Genomic DNA, 15,813 nt, shown 5'->3' on the forward strand with positions numbered 1-15,813 from the left:
TTTTTTTTTTTAATTTTAAAAAAAAAAAAAAAAAAAAAAAAAAAAAAGCCCAAACAACACAACAGCCACACTTTTGTGACAGGATATTGAATTACTGCAACAAGGTGACTTCTGTGCAATTTTGCTCTGGACAGGTGATGGTCCCTCCATCCATATCCAACCGCTGGGGAGCTTGTGCTACCTGCAGCCACTGTGCTTCATTTCTGCTACACCTCATATGCCACCTAGTGGCTTCTGAAGCAGGAAATTCCTTACTGAACATGATTTTAGACTCCCTGTTTCTGCCACATATTAGATATTTCTCAACATTGCTGATGAAGAAGCAAGTTGAGGCACAGTGGTGTCATACATGGTGTATGAACCTACTGATGTGCAGGTGGCTGAGTGCAGTCAGATATCACAACATGTGCCAGCACTGCTGCAAATGCCCCCAAAATGGTCCATCCCAAGTATTACCTCACACCAGCCACAGTAAGATCTTGCTCTTCATTGCACTCTCAGAGTCTCTCACAAGAAATTTTCTCCACTTTGGGCTTTGCTTATAGCTCTTCCGTTTGCCCACCATGCGCAAAGCTGTCCTAGGGCCCGAGCCCTTTGGCTACTCACCACACCCCTCTATCCCACCACTGTAACCAAATACCTGGTGAAGAGTTCACTGGACTTTGTACTTGAAAGCAGTCAGTAATGGCAGGCACTTGCTACAAAATTGACAGGTTGGTTAAAATCCAAGATTTCCAAGAAAAAATTTACATCAGAAATGCTAAAACAGTTCTTCTTCTTACTGACTTATTACATGGACCAGGGAGGATTTTACTGTTCAGTTCAGCAGTTAAACTCAGAGTGCCCCACATTCAGGTTATAATGCCATAGCCTTGTTGTTGGAAGAAAAAAAAAAAAAAGTTTTAGCTAGGAACTATGTTTTGTTTCCAAAACAATTAATTTCATTACTTTTTCTCCCGAGTGTGGCAGCCTAATTGCTGTGCTAATAAATACCTCTCCATCTCAGCCAGCCCCTAAGTGAGACAGTGCCTGCAGAAGAGGCTGGAAGAAACCCCTTGGAAGACAGCCAGCACTGTGGTCACTAGGGTGAGCCCAGCTCCAGCCAGGACATCTGGTCAACAGTCACAGAGCATGTGTTTGCTGTCACTAATGGAAGAGCTTGGTCATCCTCACATTTGGGAAATAGATTTCCAAGTCAGCTGGGGCAAAGAGAGGATCCAGACCTGATCCATGATCTCTAGCACCTGCGGTAGGCAATGACAGTAGTAAAGAAGATGCCGCTTTCCCTAACCAGCAACTTCTTGCCTTTCACTGAAAATTATTAGTAACAGGATAATCTATCTGAAAGTGCCAGCAAAGTTTCCTTTTGCATAAATTTCAGTATTTCCATTTGGGGTGAATTGGAGAAGTTTGTTTACTTCTTGAAGTAATACATGCCTAAAGCCACTGGCTTCTTTAACCCAGAGCACTGCCTCTGTTTATTCAGTGGTTTGTACCGTACCACGTGTTCTCCATGCCAGGATATAAAGTACATATCTGCATCAGTTTGTCTTCTCGCTATACAGAACTCCAAAATACCAAACCTTTCCAGTGTTTCAGAGGTATTATGATTTTAGGGTACCAGTCCCCTGGCAAACTGGTGGGCTGTTGTTTTCTTCAGCATTTTTCAAGATAGGTTTAGCCACAGAATATGTATATATATATATATATACAAAATGGCACTTGAATTCATGTTTGCTGTGGTTCTGATCCGACTCCTGGTTTAAATTCAGGTGCTGACCTTAGGTGTACATACCACCAGTATTATATCTCAAGACTACACAAAAATGCTACAGTTAGTGGCAAAGCTGTGGGCTGCAAGAAATGTCCCTGCCTTTCAGGAACTGGTTTGTCACCACTGGTGAGGACAATGAAGATGAATGGATGCAATGAACAGCTACCCTGCAGTGCGGAGAACCGGCATTATTGCACCAAAGCCCTGCAGCTGCACTGGGTCGGTAACCAGGTTCCTGGGCAGCCATGTCAGGGCCTCCTGGGCAGCCATCTCAAGAGCTCCTGGGCAACCATGTCAGGAGCTCCTGGGTGGCCACATCGGGGCCTCCTGGGCAGCCATGTCAGGGGATCCTGGGAAGCAATCTCAGGGGCTCCTAAGCAGCCATCTCAGTCCCACCAAGGTGCCCAACAAGCCCCAGGCTCAGGAAAGAGTGCCCGGGAAGCATGAGAGGAAGCAAATCTGGTGTGAGCCCCTTTCTTCTGCAGAGAAGGCAATAAACAGCCATGTGCGTGATCTGCAGCTAGAGGGCAGGCTCATTTTCTTGTAAAACGGGAAACAGTTTGCCGCGGTTGCAGTGACTTTCAGAGCATTCAGCAGAAATTACTAAGCTGTAAATCACTCAGGGCAAAGTGGAGAAGTCTTCTGTATATTAATAAGGGGGGCAGGCAGGAAATCAACCCAAACACAGGAAAAAAAACAGCAGATACACAGCCTTCTGATTGCTTTGCAGCTCTGGTTTCCGCCAGCAGGGTCTGCTGCTGACAGCAGCCGCAGACTCACGTCCATGGTGGGAACGCTTCACAGCTCTGTCTCATTGCAATCCTCCATCACATAAAATGTTCCATTGTTTTTTTGTGGCCATAGGACCTGGGAGTTGGTTGGTGGCAGTGAGCACAGCTGGAGCTGCTGTCCAGGACCAGGCTGTGTCCTGTGCTGCCATGTGCCCAACCAGGGCTCTGCTGCCACAGCAGCACTGGCTTTAGCACAGCATCATCAGATTCTCTTTGTCCTTTCTTAAAAGACCCGATGAAAAAAATCGGCTGTCAGAGTGCTGCCCTCTGCAGTGGGAACGTCCTTATTTAAGTGTATGGGAAACTGTTGACACCGCCTAGTATCAGTGCCGTCCTGCTGTTAATGCAATTATTGATGAGGCCAAATAATCCTAGAAGTGGTGCCTGAAAATTAACATCAGTGTAAATAATTCCAGGATCTCAGATGGAACAAGCCTGCGGCAAAACACAAGTGCTTCTCCTGTTCCCAAACAGGCATGTGCCAGGGGGCTTGCCAGGTATTGTGTCAGGAGAAGAGTTTCACGCATGAGAGGTGAGAGAAGCATTGTAAAACTGTGTGCCAAGAAAGGTGGAAAAAAGCATCCTGAGCAGCCCAGGAGTGCAGCTGCTGGAGAAGCCCAGAGAGGTCCTTGGGGCTGTGCACTAGCGGAAAATAAATCGCAACAGTGTGGAGAAAGATTTCTCATCAACTTTAAATTTCCTTAAATATATTGGTAATACATTTTGACTTTTATCTAGTTTGCAGAAATGAGTCTGCAGCGTTTGTTTCCTAAAGCATTGCCCTGGATAGAGACGGACTTTGAACTGTCCTTGATATACCCTCTGCAATGATGGGCATGGATGGAGAGAGAGGCAGAGAGGTTTGCGTTTGCAGAAATGATAGGCAGTGTCAGCCTGGTTTGGAGAGGGAGATTTTGCCAGGTTGGGTGTGAGGAAGATTTGACAGCTCCCAATGCATGCTTGTTGCCCTCCAAAACTAGGCAGAATCTTAAAAGGCCAGCAGGTATTTGGAGGAGTTGCACGTGCAGCACAATGCACAGAACTGCAATGAAGTAGCCAAACTTCTTTTTAATAGTTACTGAGAAAAGAATTCCTATCACTGCAGTTCTTCCTATCTACAAGGGCGAAATCCTCATGGTTTGACACGGATATCTGATGCTGAAAGAACTGCTCATTTCAGTAGAGAAAGGCTTGGGAGAAATTTGGATAATGAGGATGCTGTTAGAAGCCTGGAGAACCTCTGGGAACACAGAAAGCCACAAGGAGTGCTGTTCACCAGCCTTTACCAAACCAGCTGGAAGGGAGAGGTGAAGGAGCATCAGCAGAAGGCAGGAAGATGGAGAGAGGTTTAAGCACAGGTGAGGCTGAAATGAGGAGGTGGAGCTGTGAGGACAGTACATTTATTTTTCCTGTTTAACCAACCTGTAAATCAAGCCACAAACAGAATGGGAACATTTCATCCTGAATTGTGCATATGAAAGAGACATGAAAGTGGAAGTAGTGCCGCAGGATAAACTTCCTACCAGCAGTGAGCCATGACCTCAGATTTAACAGTGTCAAGGTAAATAGTTCTGATCCAAGCCCCTGATTGGCAAAGCAGGAAAATTACGCTAAATCGATGTTCATTGGGCAAATTTTCCTTGCTTACAAATATTCACCCAATGACAAATAGTAGGTATTTTTCTTTAATTGGGAAAAAAATATAAACTAGACAGGAAGGCAGGGGTGGTGGTGTGAGCAGTCCCCACCATGTCCCTCGGGCCATCACCATCTTTGTATCAACAGCATCTTCTGCTCCTGCCTCTGCTCTTCCAGCGCACAGCCACTCAATGCTTTGTTTGGGCTCCAGGGCCCATACACTTCATGGAGAGCGGAGCTGCCTCTTGCTCAAGAGAGGAAATGCTGTGGTAGCTTCTTCCATTTCATGCATTTGCCAAAATCCTTCTTGCTTTGAAGCACCCTGCTCCATTACCTGTATCATTTCTGGTGCTGAAGTTTCTGTTGGACCTTCTCTGATTAATGATTAACTCCTTTCTACCAGAAATTCCTCTCCAACATAGAGAAGCACCACCAAAAACTGTGCACCTGCATGCTCGTCTGTATCATTTCTCAACTTTACTCCATCAGAGCTCCACAAAATATCATCCAAGGTAGATTCAAATCATTGTTAAAGGAGACTGAAAGCCTCCTGGTGCCTCCTACTTTAACCTTACTATGTGGCATTCCCTAACTACCTAGCCCCAGCCTCCCGGAAGTCAAACATCCCTCAAAAAAAAAGTTAAGATGACAAGAAGACACTCAATTTTAGCAAATTTATCATTGATTATAACAACACAAACTAGTCCAGAGCCCTGGGTGGGATTATGCATGCACATCCATAAAAGAGGAATGAGAAAGAAGGCTGACAGAGCAATCGCTTTCATAACCCTCTCCCATATGGATGAGGTCCTAGGTGGTTTAGCAATTCGATGCTCAGAATTCCCCATAATACATTACAGAGTGCTGTTTCCCACAGAGGTGCAAGGGAGGATGCATGGGTAGGTGAAGGAGCATACCCATGCTCTCCATAGTGCCTGTGTGACACAACCTGGCAGGGCACGAAAGGGGCTGCATCTGCCATCAGCTGAGAGGTTCCTGGTAATAGGAGGCAAAGAAGGAGCCAAATCCAGTTGAACCACAGTGTGCTCAGGCTTTTACAATGCACTTAAATCACAGCTCATTTTAACAAATCTCAGCTGTGCCCTTGCTGTGCATTGGTGCAGAACCAAGCTGTCCCAGTGCTGCCAGGAATGCCACTGCCAGGTCTCCCACTTCACTCATCTCCACTCCTCCATCACAGTGTGCACAGATTTCCACTATGGAAGGGAGCAGTGCTGGGCAGCAGGATCACATCCCTGTCTAGCAGGTTGTTAAGGCAGGAAGGTTTCCATTAAGTACGCAAGGGTGTTAATTTATAGCATGCTTACCTCTTCTCACCAAATACTCTTCTAGGTCACCTCTCTGCCCGCCTCTCACTGCCAGCTGCTGTCCTCCAGGTCGAGCAGCTGCTCAGCTACTTCGGAGGTCTGGAAAACAGAGACATGTATACATATATTAGATGGACTATAGACGGTGTAAATGGCTTACAGCATTGCAAACACAAAAGCACATTCCTCTGCCGAAACTGCTGTATGGACAACTGAAGGTAACTGTGCCCCAAGAAATTATCATTAATGGAGTCTGAATCCACCAATCCAAAGCTACTGCCCCATTCACAAATGCTATGAATTTTTTTTTCCATCAAAAAGAATTTCTCAGAGTTGTACAACTTACGGTCTATTATTGCATCAAGGGAAATAAGACTACCTAGGAGCAGAATGAATAATACATATATAGAGCACTACTGATTTATTGTTTAAATAACATGCTATAGGAAGTTTCTACTAACTGCATCTGAGAGGTGAGGTCACTAGTTTCTAACAAAATAGTGCATAAACTAAACATATAGCAAACAGTGCTGCTAAAAATTATCGTATTTTCAGCAAGCATTGTGAGTATTCTCCAATAGAAGAATGGTTTCTTCATAACTCATTGGCCTTCATCAATTCAAGTCAGCTTCAAAATGCTTTTCAACGTCTTTAGTGTAGCTTCTGGTCATTATTATGAAGCTTTTAAGAAAAGATCATACCACTGAGCTCTGAGATCTGAATGAATCTTAGATCACAAATAGCCAAAGGACTGGGGCCTGCTTGTCACATGATGTCATTCTACTTGTTCCATGCAACTAAGGAGGCAACAAAGAATGAAGTCCACTGTTATCCAGGAAGATATATACAACCCACTGCTTTCATTCCGGTTTGTCAGGCAAGTGTAGATGTAGGTTATGGGTAACAAGCCTATTACAGCAGCTGTTGCAAGCTCAGGCTCAAGAGGAGATAAGTCAGCAGGAAATGCAAACAGAAACTAGACTACATATAATGATTGATCTCTTTTTTCGTATGACACATAGATTAACAAGCTCTCTAACTCCATAAAAATGCTCTCAGAGATGGCAAAACATAAGAAAATGCCAGTATGATTTGAATTGCTGTTATGTTTACAGTAGCCAGAAAGAATCCCCAAAACAAAAATAGAAAATCACTATATTTCTCTGGGTGAGAAAAGTGAAGTACAGTGGTATTTCTCATGAATTCCTATTTTAACTGCCAAATTTAAGCCAAAGAAGGGATTTTTGCCTAATAAGGAAATTCTTGAAAGCCTCAGATTATTACAGAAACTGTGAGTCTGCATTAACTGCTGATGGATACCAGTAGAAATCATTGCAACAGCAGCCCTTGTCCTTTTTTCTGTTGCACAGCCATCTCACATGTGCCTGGATAAAGAGTCATTTGTTCCTGGATCAGGGTGTCTCATTGGCACTGACACTCTTCTGCAAAACGAGGGCATTTTCTATAGGCAGCATTCTATTTCCATTTCCCTGGGCACAGTGACAGGGTCACTGAGACAAATTCAGAAGCTTCTGGGAATTCAGCAAGGTTGTGTGTGCTCACCTCCCGCTACCTGGAGACCTGCTCTGACATCGGATCCTGTCTCAGAGTGTTAACCATGAATGTATGTGCAAGATGCATGTAGAAAATTGCCCAGATCTCGCTGCTGGAGGGAAGGGTGGAAAAGGGTCTTAATGCCTCATGTTTTCAGATCAGCTCTGCATTAGGTAGGCTTGGCTGGGTTCTCCCTGGACACTCAGATTTCTGAGCTGCTGTAAGCACAAAGAAACCTGGGAAGGAACATTAAACAAAGTTACAGCCACGGAAGGCACTTGGTTGCCTGTATCAGCCCATCATGCTGCCCATGAGCGTTTCACACTTGTGCTGACATGCATCAGAGGGAGCTAGCCCATGGGGGTGACATGCTGTAACATTACTCACGTAGCTGGAAAGCTTCTTTGGTTTTACTCTTTACATATACATTCAACTGGAAATCTCTCATCAAGTAGAGCATGACGAGAAACAGTCATGATGAAAAAAACAGTGTTGTCCCTTGACAAGAAGCTTAAGTCCTCTGCAATGGAGAATGGGCAGTGGAAGGTGGCAGTTAGCAAAGCCTCTGAGCAATGCTGTCTTCACTTTGGATCTTTTGTTGCGTGGAGTAGCATCGGTGCAATGAACTGTTACACCACAGATAGCTAAGGGAATTACAAGCAGATGATAGCAGTGATAGTGCCTGGATAGCTGGTAAGGCCTAGCTGCATTTGACATGGTTGTGAACAATAGAGTTAGGCAATACAATAAAGAATTGGATTTGGGCCAGGCTACAGGAGTACACAAAGCTGTGTCAGCTACTGTGTCACCTGAGATTTCAGAGACACATTCAAGTATGTAGTCTGAAGGGAGGGAGGAAAAACTACATCATCCTCATGAGAAAGATCACTAGAGAAGACCTTGAGATGTTCCCGTAAGGAGGAGAAGCAAAGCTCTGGAGACAGAAGCTGCAGTTCAGTGGTTGCCACATACATTTTTGGAATTGCACAGATGTACTGACCATTGTCTATGTCATGCAGAAAGGATGTGTCAATTTCTGCATGTCACTGATGCAACTCTAGTTTCTAAATTAACTCTTTTCCTCCCTACCCTTCTCATTAGTGACAGCCCACCTGCAGATCCCTAAAGACAAGACGCAGTGTACTGCTTTCTATCTTCAACATGGAAAACTAAGCAGCAGGTGACTCTCTCACAGTCTTGAGCCCAGTAGAAATTGCTTCCACTGGTAGCCCGAGTTCTGTTGTTGCTACTGAAATGCTTGACCTTGCCAGAAAACCATACAGAATTGATGTGTTCATGAGATGAGGACACTACATGACAGAACTGTGCTTTATAGGTGAAAGAAAATAGTTAAGAAAAGTTTTCTGACTATGCTCCTTCTTGAGAAATGATTAGATCTAGAAGACCACTCGTTCCTTCTGAAGTTCCTTCTGTTACAGACTGTGTTAGCTCTCTTAATTCCCATTAAGCAAAAGGGAACAGTGCGGTTCTGGCCTCTCAGAAAGGTTAACAAAGTAGTGCAAAATGTTCAGAGAAGACTAATAGGCGTAGCCCAATTGCTGTGCAAGGAGTAGTGCAGGAGAGTGGGGCTTCTCAAGCTGAAAAAGAGATGAGATGAGGATACTGCAAAAAGAAATTATAAAATCATTAATACACAGAGTGGATAGGGATTGAGTGTTCATTGTATCTCCAGGACAAGAATGAGGGACCTGCTAGTGCAGGTAGGAGCCAAATCCAAAGCAACCAAAAGGACAAAAGCAACCTGGTCATGCAGCAGGCAGCAGTCCAGCCAAGGAATCTCCTCAATCTGAGACTGATCACAAGGAGCGCAATCCCTCAGATGTTTGGAGGGATCTATGACACAAAGAGACCACAGCAGGCTCTGGAAAGCCTCTGAGCTGGAAATAGCTAGAAGCTGCTGTAGTGTCACAGGAAAAATGATGGATTTGTTCTGAATTTTTCCTAGGTGTCTGTTTATGGCCAGTATTGGAAGCAGAACAGATGGTCTAATCCAGCACAGTGTTCTTGCCTGGAGCAAGAACAGGGAAGGTAGGAGTCAAGTAAAGAAAGAGATCCCAAAGAGAGCAAGGGTGCAGGATGAAGCAAAGCAGGAGGTGAGGTTGAGTGAAACTGGTATAGCTAGACTGCAGTCCAAAGGTGTAGATAAGGAGGCAGAAGAAAAGTTGCAGTTTCAGCTCCATCCATGCTCAGGCTGAGCCCAGACATGCCCCACTATCATCAGGAGCAAAGCTTTCCACTGATTCCAGCAGATCAAGCCCTAAAGACATAAAGGCAAGCAGACAAATGAGGAGTTTCAGGGTCGAAGAATATTTCCAGAATATCAGGAGACGCAGCACAGTTGAGTCCATACAGGCAGAATTTGCAATTTATCTGTGTTTTTTATCTGCCAGATCCAAATGGTTTCATTCCTGGTAAGATCCAAGTAAAACTGGGATTTACAGATACTCTTTTGCAGAGTCTGCAAGATCCTAAATAAGAACTACTCTGTAGGCATTGCCCACAGCACAGTAATTTTTAAAATCTTTTTAGTGGGTGCTTAGAAATAAGCAGTGCTGCCTCTGCTTCACTCCGAATGTGATATAATCCAGTAGCAAGAAGTTACAGTTTTGGCCTCAAGGCGAGGTGCAAAACCCCCAGAAGGCCTTATGGGTATGCAGGTTTAAGAAATATGGCCACAGAATGTTCCTTCTGCATGGGAGGAGCCGCTAGTTATTAGTTACCCAAAAACACTGACTACTGCATTAATGAACAAAATAAATATTTTTCTTTCCAGAACGGAAAAATGTTCCACATTCCAGTGGACATTCCTAAATATCACAATTCATTCCATCCAGACAACAATCATTTTGGGTAATAACCTTGAAATTAGCCTTTCCTGTTGTGCGCTTCTGCTTTTCTTTAGGACTGGTCTTTGCTTTATGACTCACACACGCAGTTTCTCAATAAATGAATCGGTATTTTCAGAGAAGAATCTCTTTCAGCTGAAGTACACAGAATTTGTTGGACTGCAGAAAACGAAAGCATTTTAAGAAGCTGATCTGATTTACTGGTGAAACTCAAAATGTGCCAGATTGCTCTGCAGACATGGCGCAGTCTCTGACCTACACCAAGGCTGGAAATTGTTCCAGGCTGTGATGTGCCGTGTCTGTTCACGTCAGCTGTGCACTGGGAAATGCAAAAGGAAATGGCTTGCTGAAAAATCTCCTTCAGCTTAGGAATGGAAGAGATTCCTGTAAAACATATTATTTGGAATGAAATCAGCTTCTCAGACACGGGGAAGAGTGATGTCATTTCTCACAGAATTTATTAAGATTTCTCAGTTTTCTTCCAGTGTGCTTAGGACAATACGCAGAGATGAGCACGTTGCATCTTTCTGGTGATGTTTACAGACATCTGCCCCATTCAGCCTGCCTGGCTGTCATTCAGCCAAATGCCACCAGTCCTTAACAATTCAGTGCTTGGTTTTTTCATCATTAAGAAAAAAAACAAAACTAAATTGCAAATCGACTTCTCTGTGTGTACATTCATTTCACGTCTGCTCCTCTGCATCCTGCTCAGATGCAATGGGTGCATTGCAAAGCTGAGCTTCTCCACATGTGCCAGGCCTTCATCCTCACTACTTACAGACATGTTTTGACAGCAGGAAGCTACAGGAGTGGGTTTCACCCAGATCTTCAGTATCTATTCTACTTGTCCTCCTTATCATATCTGCTCGTCCTGCACATTTGGTGGGGAGTGGGAAGCTTGCATGCAAGGACAGATGTTTGGAAGAAGAGCAGACCTGCCTTAGCACAAAGCCTCACGATCTCTGTGTACATTGTCTAATACGGTTTTTGTTAACTGTTCAGAAGGAGGATCTTTAGAGTACATTCAGGCTGTAGTAATTTGAGCATTTTCATTTGAAAAGTGTCTGCCCTGTACCTTCAGTTTGTTTTTGTGCTCTAGTCATGCCATGTCATCACAAGAACGTGCATCTGCACCATGAGCTGTTCTGAAGAACTATCTGGCTAAAACCTCACACAGCTGAGTGAAAAAAATACATATATTTTCCATCCAGCTTAGCTCTGATGTCATTTAACACAGGGCAGCACTGAGAGCTGTCACTGCACAGGAAGGTAACCGCTTCCCACAACTGTCCCAGTTCTGCCAGGCACTCCTCAAGCAGAAGCCCAAGTTTCACTTCATGGGTGTGCACCGTAGCAGGCTGAGGGAACTGGGATTGCTCAGTTTAGAGAAGAGGAGGCTCAGGGGAGACCTTATATCTCTCTATAACTGTCTGAAAGAAGATTGTGTTGAGATGGTGGTCGGCCTCTTCTCCCAGGTAACAGTGATAGGAGGAGAGGTAACGGTCTCAAGTTGTACTAAGGAAGATTTAGGTTGGAAATTAGGAAAAAATTATTCTCTGGAAGAGTGGTGAGGCACTGGCATAGGCTGCCCAGGGAGGTGGTGGATTCATCATCGCTGGAGGTGTTCAAGAAAAGGGTTGATGAGGAACTGAGGAACTTGATGTGGAACACTGAAGAACATGGTCCAGAGTGATCACAGGCATGAGTTAATGGCTGGACTAGATGATCTTAGTAGTCTTTCCATCCCTAATGATTCTGTGATTCTATGATTTCCACACCTCAGGTCATTCTGGCTTGTGTGTAGATGCCAAAGTGTCATATGAAGAGGTCTCATCAGAATCCTTGCATGGGATGTGCCAGCACTCTATCTTCTAGTTGCAAGGACAGGAGGAGAAGCATTTCTGCATTTCTCTTGGTTCTTCTTGCTTCATTTCTTGCTCTTGAGACCCTTTTGGGGGGATTTAGGTAGGCAGTTTATATAGGTAAATTCTTAATGTAGTTTTCACCCCCCCTGCTTCTCACTCCCATTAATCAGAGTGTGGAAGCAGCATTCTGCTCAGCCTTGAGACCTTCAGATTCCAGAGAAAATGTCCGACACTAAATTACTTCCCTTCTAGCAAAAATTAGTGGGTGGAAACAAGAAGCTGGTGACACGTGACCAGCTTGGCACTGTCCATTAATAGCTGTGACCTTTGTGACTAATGCAGCACTGGGAGGCATTGGGAAGGTGCCCTAAATCCGTCCCTCTGGTGCAGTTGTCATCCTTATCTCATCGCCCACCTGAGTGGGAAGCTGCAGTTCCCAAGCCTGCCAATTCCTGCACAACACACAAAACTCTGGGCCGTGTTTGCTGACCACTGACGCCTTAGACAGAGGATGGGTTTTGCAGTCTAGCTGAATGTGGGCTCTGCAGTCTGCTTTGACGCTTAGCCCCATCCCTTAAGGTAAAGACCGTTCCAAAATCGTCCAGTGGCTGTGTGCCACCACTAGGCGCAGGATGCGGTCACAGATCCCATTTAAAGCAATGGACCAGCAGACACAGGCGGAGCATTTAGAATCCTACAGACATGGAAATCAGTTGACAATGGAAGATCTTACCTCGGGTTTCAAAACATATGGTCAGCCAACACTGCATCCTGATCAGGGAAACTTGCCTGGAATTGCTGAGTTGCAGATGCAGGATCTGGAGCATGGGCTGAGATACAAAACAGCGGAAGACACACAAGCAAAGAGAAGCGAACAAGGAGACAGAGCTTCACCCTGAGTCCTGAACTTTCACATAACACCTGTGAGCCACGGAAATCCCCACAGGCTGGTGTGCAGTGAGCGCTTCCTGCTGCGCCAGGCTTGGGCAGCACTGAGAGGGGAAACTGCAGTGGAGGTGGGAGGGAATGGACCCCATAACTCCTACTGCCCTGCAGTGGGTTGCCCTGATTCTATTTGCTTACGGTGAATTCACCGCCTTTCATTTACTTATGGTTGCTTTGCTGTGAATTTCCCTGTCTCTTATTCAGCTTTGCAAATGCTGTCCCTTTGAAAGGACTGTCATTTGATTAAAGGATGCAAAACCTATGGAAAGTTATGTGTGAAAGGCGTACAAAAAGCAGCGCCACCAATCACAAGAGTTTATGAATCACCGTTCACAAAATTGAGAAAATTAAGATTTTCTCTGACGGTCAGACTTGATCTTCTGCTGTCTTCTGCTGAACTTCTGCAAAACTTCTTTCACAGATGCATGAGAGAAGCATTAATTTCCTGAAAAAAAAAAAAAGAAAAAAAAAAAACAAAAAAAAAAAGAACAACCAACAGCTTTTGCTCTGCAGCTGTGGCAACCAGGCTTTGCTCTGTCTGCACAAGCATTGCCAGGCTCCTACCCTTCCCCCTGCTCTATCTGCCCCCCAGCTATCGCTGCTGCTTTGCTAGCACAGCCTGACAGCACACCTGCTCGGAGCATTGATCTGGCTCAAAAATGCCCTCTCATTTTTTGAAAGAGGAGTCACTCAGGGGTAGCTTTCCCTTAGGAGAGGCAGCCTCAAGAAAATCAACATGGGAATGAGAGCTGTGCTAGCAACGCAACAAAAGACTTCATCTCCTTCCACTCCTAAAGAAAATCCCAATTCCCTTCCAAAGAAAATCCTGATTCCCTCCTAACGAAAATCCCAGTTCCCTTAAGGCTAACAAGAGCAGTGCGTTGGCTTCAGCTCACTTCTGCCTTGCTGTGTTGCCCCTGCAAAGCAAGCTGTGCCATCAGTTTGGATGTACTGATCACACCATAGCATTAGACACACATCTACAAACTTTAACTGAAAATACATTTTTCACTCAAAAATTAGGGCTTCAGCTTCTTTTCTCCAAGCAGCTCTGTGTTTGACTTTCATCTTTACGACTTAAAACTCCAGGGAATAGAAAGCCAGGTCCTGAAAATTTTTCTGAACCACAAAACCACATGTGCCTCATGGAAGAAATGCTTTATGCTGCAGCACTGCAGAAATCTTGCTTTTTCTTTGGCTGCCCTTCATTGTGCACTGTGTTGTTTGTTGCTGGAGATGCCACCACGTCCCTGGGAAAGGCTCAGCTTGAGAAATCGGGGACTTCTCTGGTTGTCACCAGGAAGGCTTCAGATTAAGTCTACTTTTGACTTTCTGCTCAGCCTAATGCAGGAGACAAACCAAAAGACGAGCAAAGAGCACTACCACGGTTGACATGTTTCATCAGCTTCACCAGAGACCGGCTCAGGAACGGAGAAAAAGCATCAAGCAGTTCTCCACATCCCAAAATAAATACCGATGGGGTTCAGAACAAACTTTGGAAAAAAATGTAAGCATTGTCTGCCAGGAACAAATTTGAAGTTATAAAAATATTTACTGTATGCAAAGGTTTTTGCCATCCAAGAGCCTTCAGGATCATTTTTGAGGCTATTATTTTAACAGTAAAGATACACAAAAATTTTTGATTGGAACATCTCTTTTTCTTATCTTCAGCAGGCCACACGTGAGCATGATAAAGCTCAGTGTTGTCCTTGACGCTGAGTTCTTCCTGCATTGCTGGCAGTAATTCTCATTACTTGGACACACTGTAATGTGTTTCACAGCACACTCAAGGCCAAAGATTAGCTGGTGGATGTGGCAGGAATCTCTGGGAATGCTCCATTATCTTACTCTCAGAAGTCTTAAGAATGAGACAGTGGAGGTAGACTATGCTGACATTTTTACTTTATTACACATCAGATTGGAAAATCAGGGAATATAATGTCGGAAATATCCTTGTTAAGTGATGTCATTGGTTTCTTCCAATACATTCCCGAAGCTTTTGAGTCAGGCTTCTTAAATACACAGCAGTGTATTTAAATACACATTCGTACTTAAGTACACTTCAGAGACTATTTTCAAATGCATGCAAAGGGGGAGATTGGAGTTTCCCATACTGCATAAGCAAGTGTGGGGCACATAGAAGCTCCCAAAACAATGTTCCTTCAGGAAAGATGCTCAGATCCCACATGTTATCTTCCAAATATCCAACCTGAACCAGAGGAGACAAGTGTGTTATCTGTGACAGGGCATCATGCAGGACACCAGGAATAACAGAATCATAGAATCACCGGATGGTTTGGGCTGGAAGGAAACTTAAAGCCCACCCAGCCCCACCCCCTGCTGTGGGCTGGCTGCCCCCACCAGCTCAGGCTGCCCAGGCCCCATCCAAGCCGGCCCTGAGCCTCCAGGGATGGGACACCCACAGCTCTAAGGGCAGCTGTGCCAGGGCCTCCCTGCCCTCTGAGTAAAGAATGTCTTCCTAACATTTAACCTCAATTTCACATCTTTTAGTTTAAATCCATTCCCCCTGTCCTGTCATTATCAGACCATGTAAAAAGTCAGCCCCCCTTCTGTTTATAAGCTCCCTCAAGTTCTGGATGGCAGCAGTGAGGTCTCCCCACAGCATTCTCTTCTGTAGACTGAACAAGCCCAACGCCCACAACCTTTTTTTCATAAAAGAAATACACCAGCCTATTGAATAGCTGCACCCACCCTTCTCACAGTCTTTGTGTAAGTCAAACATTCAAATTAGTTAGGAAAATGCTTTCACCCTTTATTGTTAAGGTTGATCACTGCCTTTACTAGCATAAACCAGGTGGTTTCCTGGAAGTTGGGCCATGGCACCTTCCAGAAAATCTGAGTTGGAAACGTCAAGCTGTGCCCAGAAGAGTCCTCAGCGCTGTAGTTTTCTCACACACAAGGCTGATGTCTGCCCACAAGCAGACTTTCCTGCTGCTCCTTCTGGAGGTGGGTGAAGGGAGCAGTGGGGCTTGCACTGGGCTGCCCCATGCGCAATCTGTGTATGGAGGAGCTGGGTCTGGTGCAGCCATT

General features: G+C 44.8%; 2 long non-coding RNA genes across 2 annotated transcripts in view; one reads left to right on the forward strand and one right to left on the reverse strand.

The window, feature by feature from the left end:
• LOC122158633 overlaps positions 1–15,069 on the reverse strand; it is a 61,347-nt gene extending 46,278 nt beyond the window's left edge. The window contains exon 1 of the long non-coding RNA XR_006168269.1: positions 5,532–15,069. This is a non-coding gene — a long non-coding RNA (uncharacterized LOC122158633). The remainder of the gene's footprint in view (positions 1–5,531) is intronic.
• The window catches only part of LOC122158634, a 96,640-nt gene that overhangs the window by 45,636 nt on the left and 35,191 nt on the right, over positions 1–15,813 (forward strand). The gene's annotated exons all lie outside the window — the stretch shown is intronic.

This window comes from Centrocercus urophasianus, unplaced genomic scaffold (genome assembly GCF_019232065.1).
Source record: "Centrocercus urophasianus isolate 14NV4802_14NV808 unplaced genomic scaffold, USGS_Curo_1.0 seq_15, whole genome shotgun sequence".
Taxonomy (NCBI): domain Eukaryota; kingdom Metazoa; phylum Chordata; class Aves; order Galliformes; family Phasianidae; genus Centrocercus; species Centrocercus urophasianus.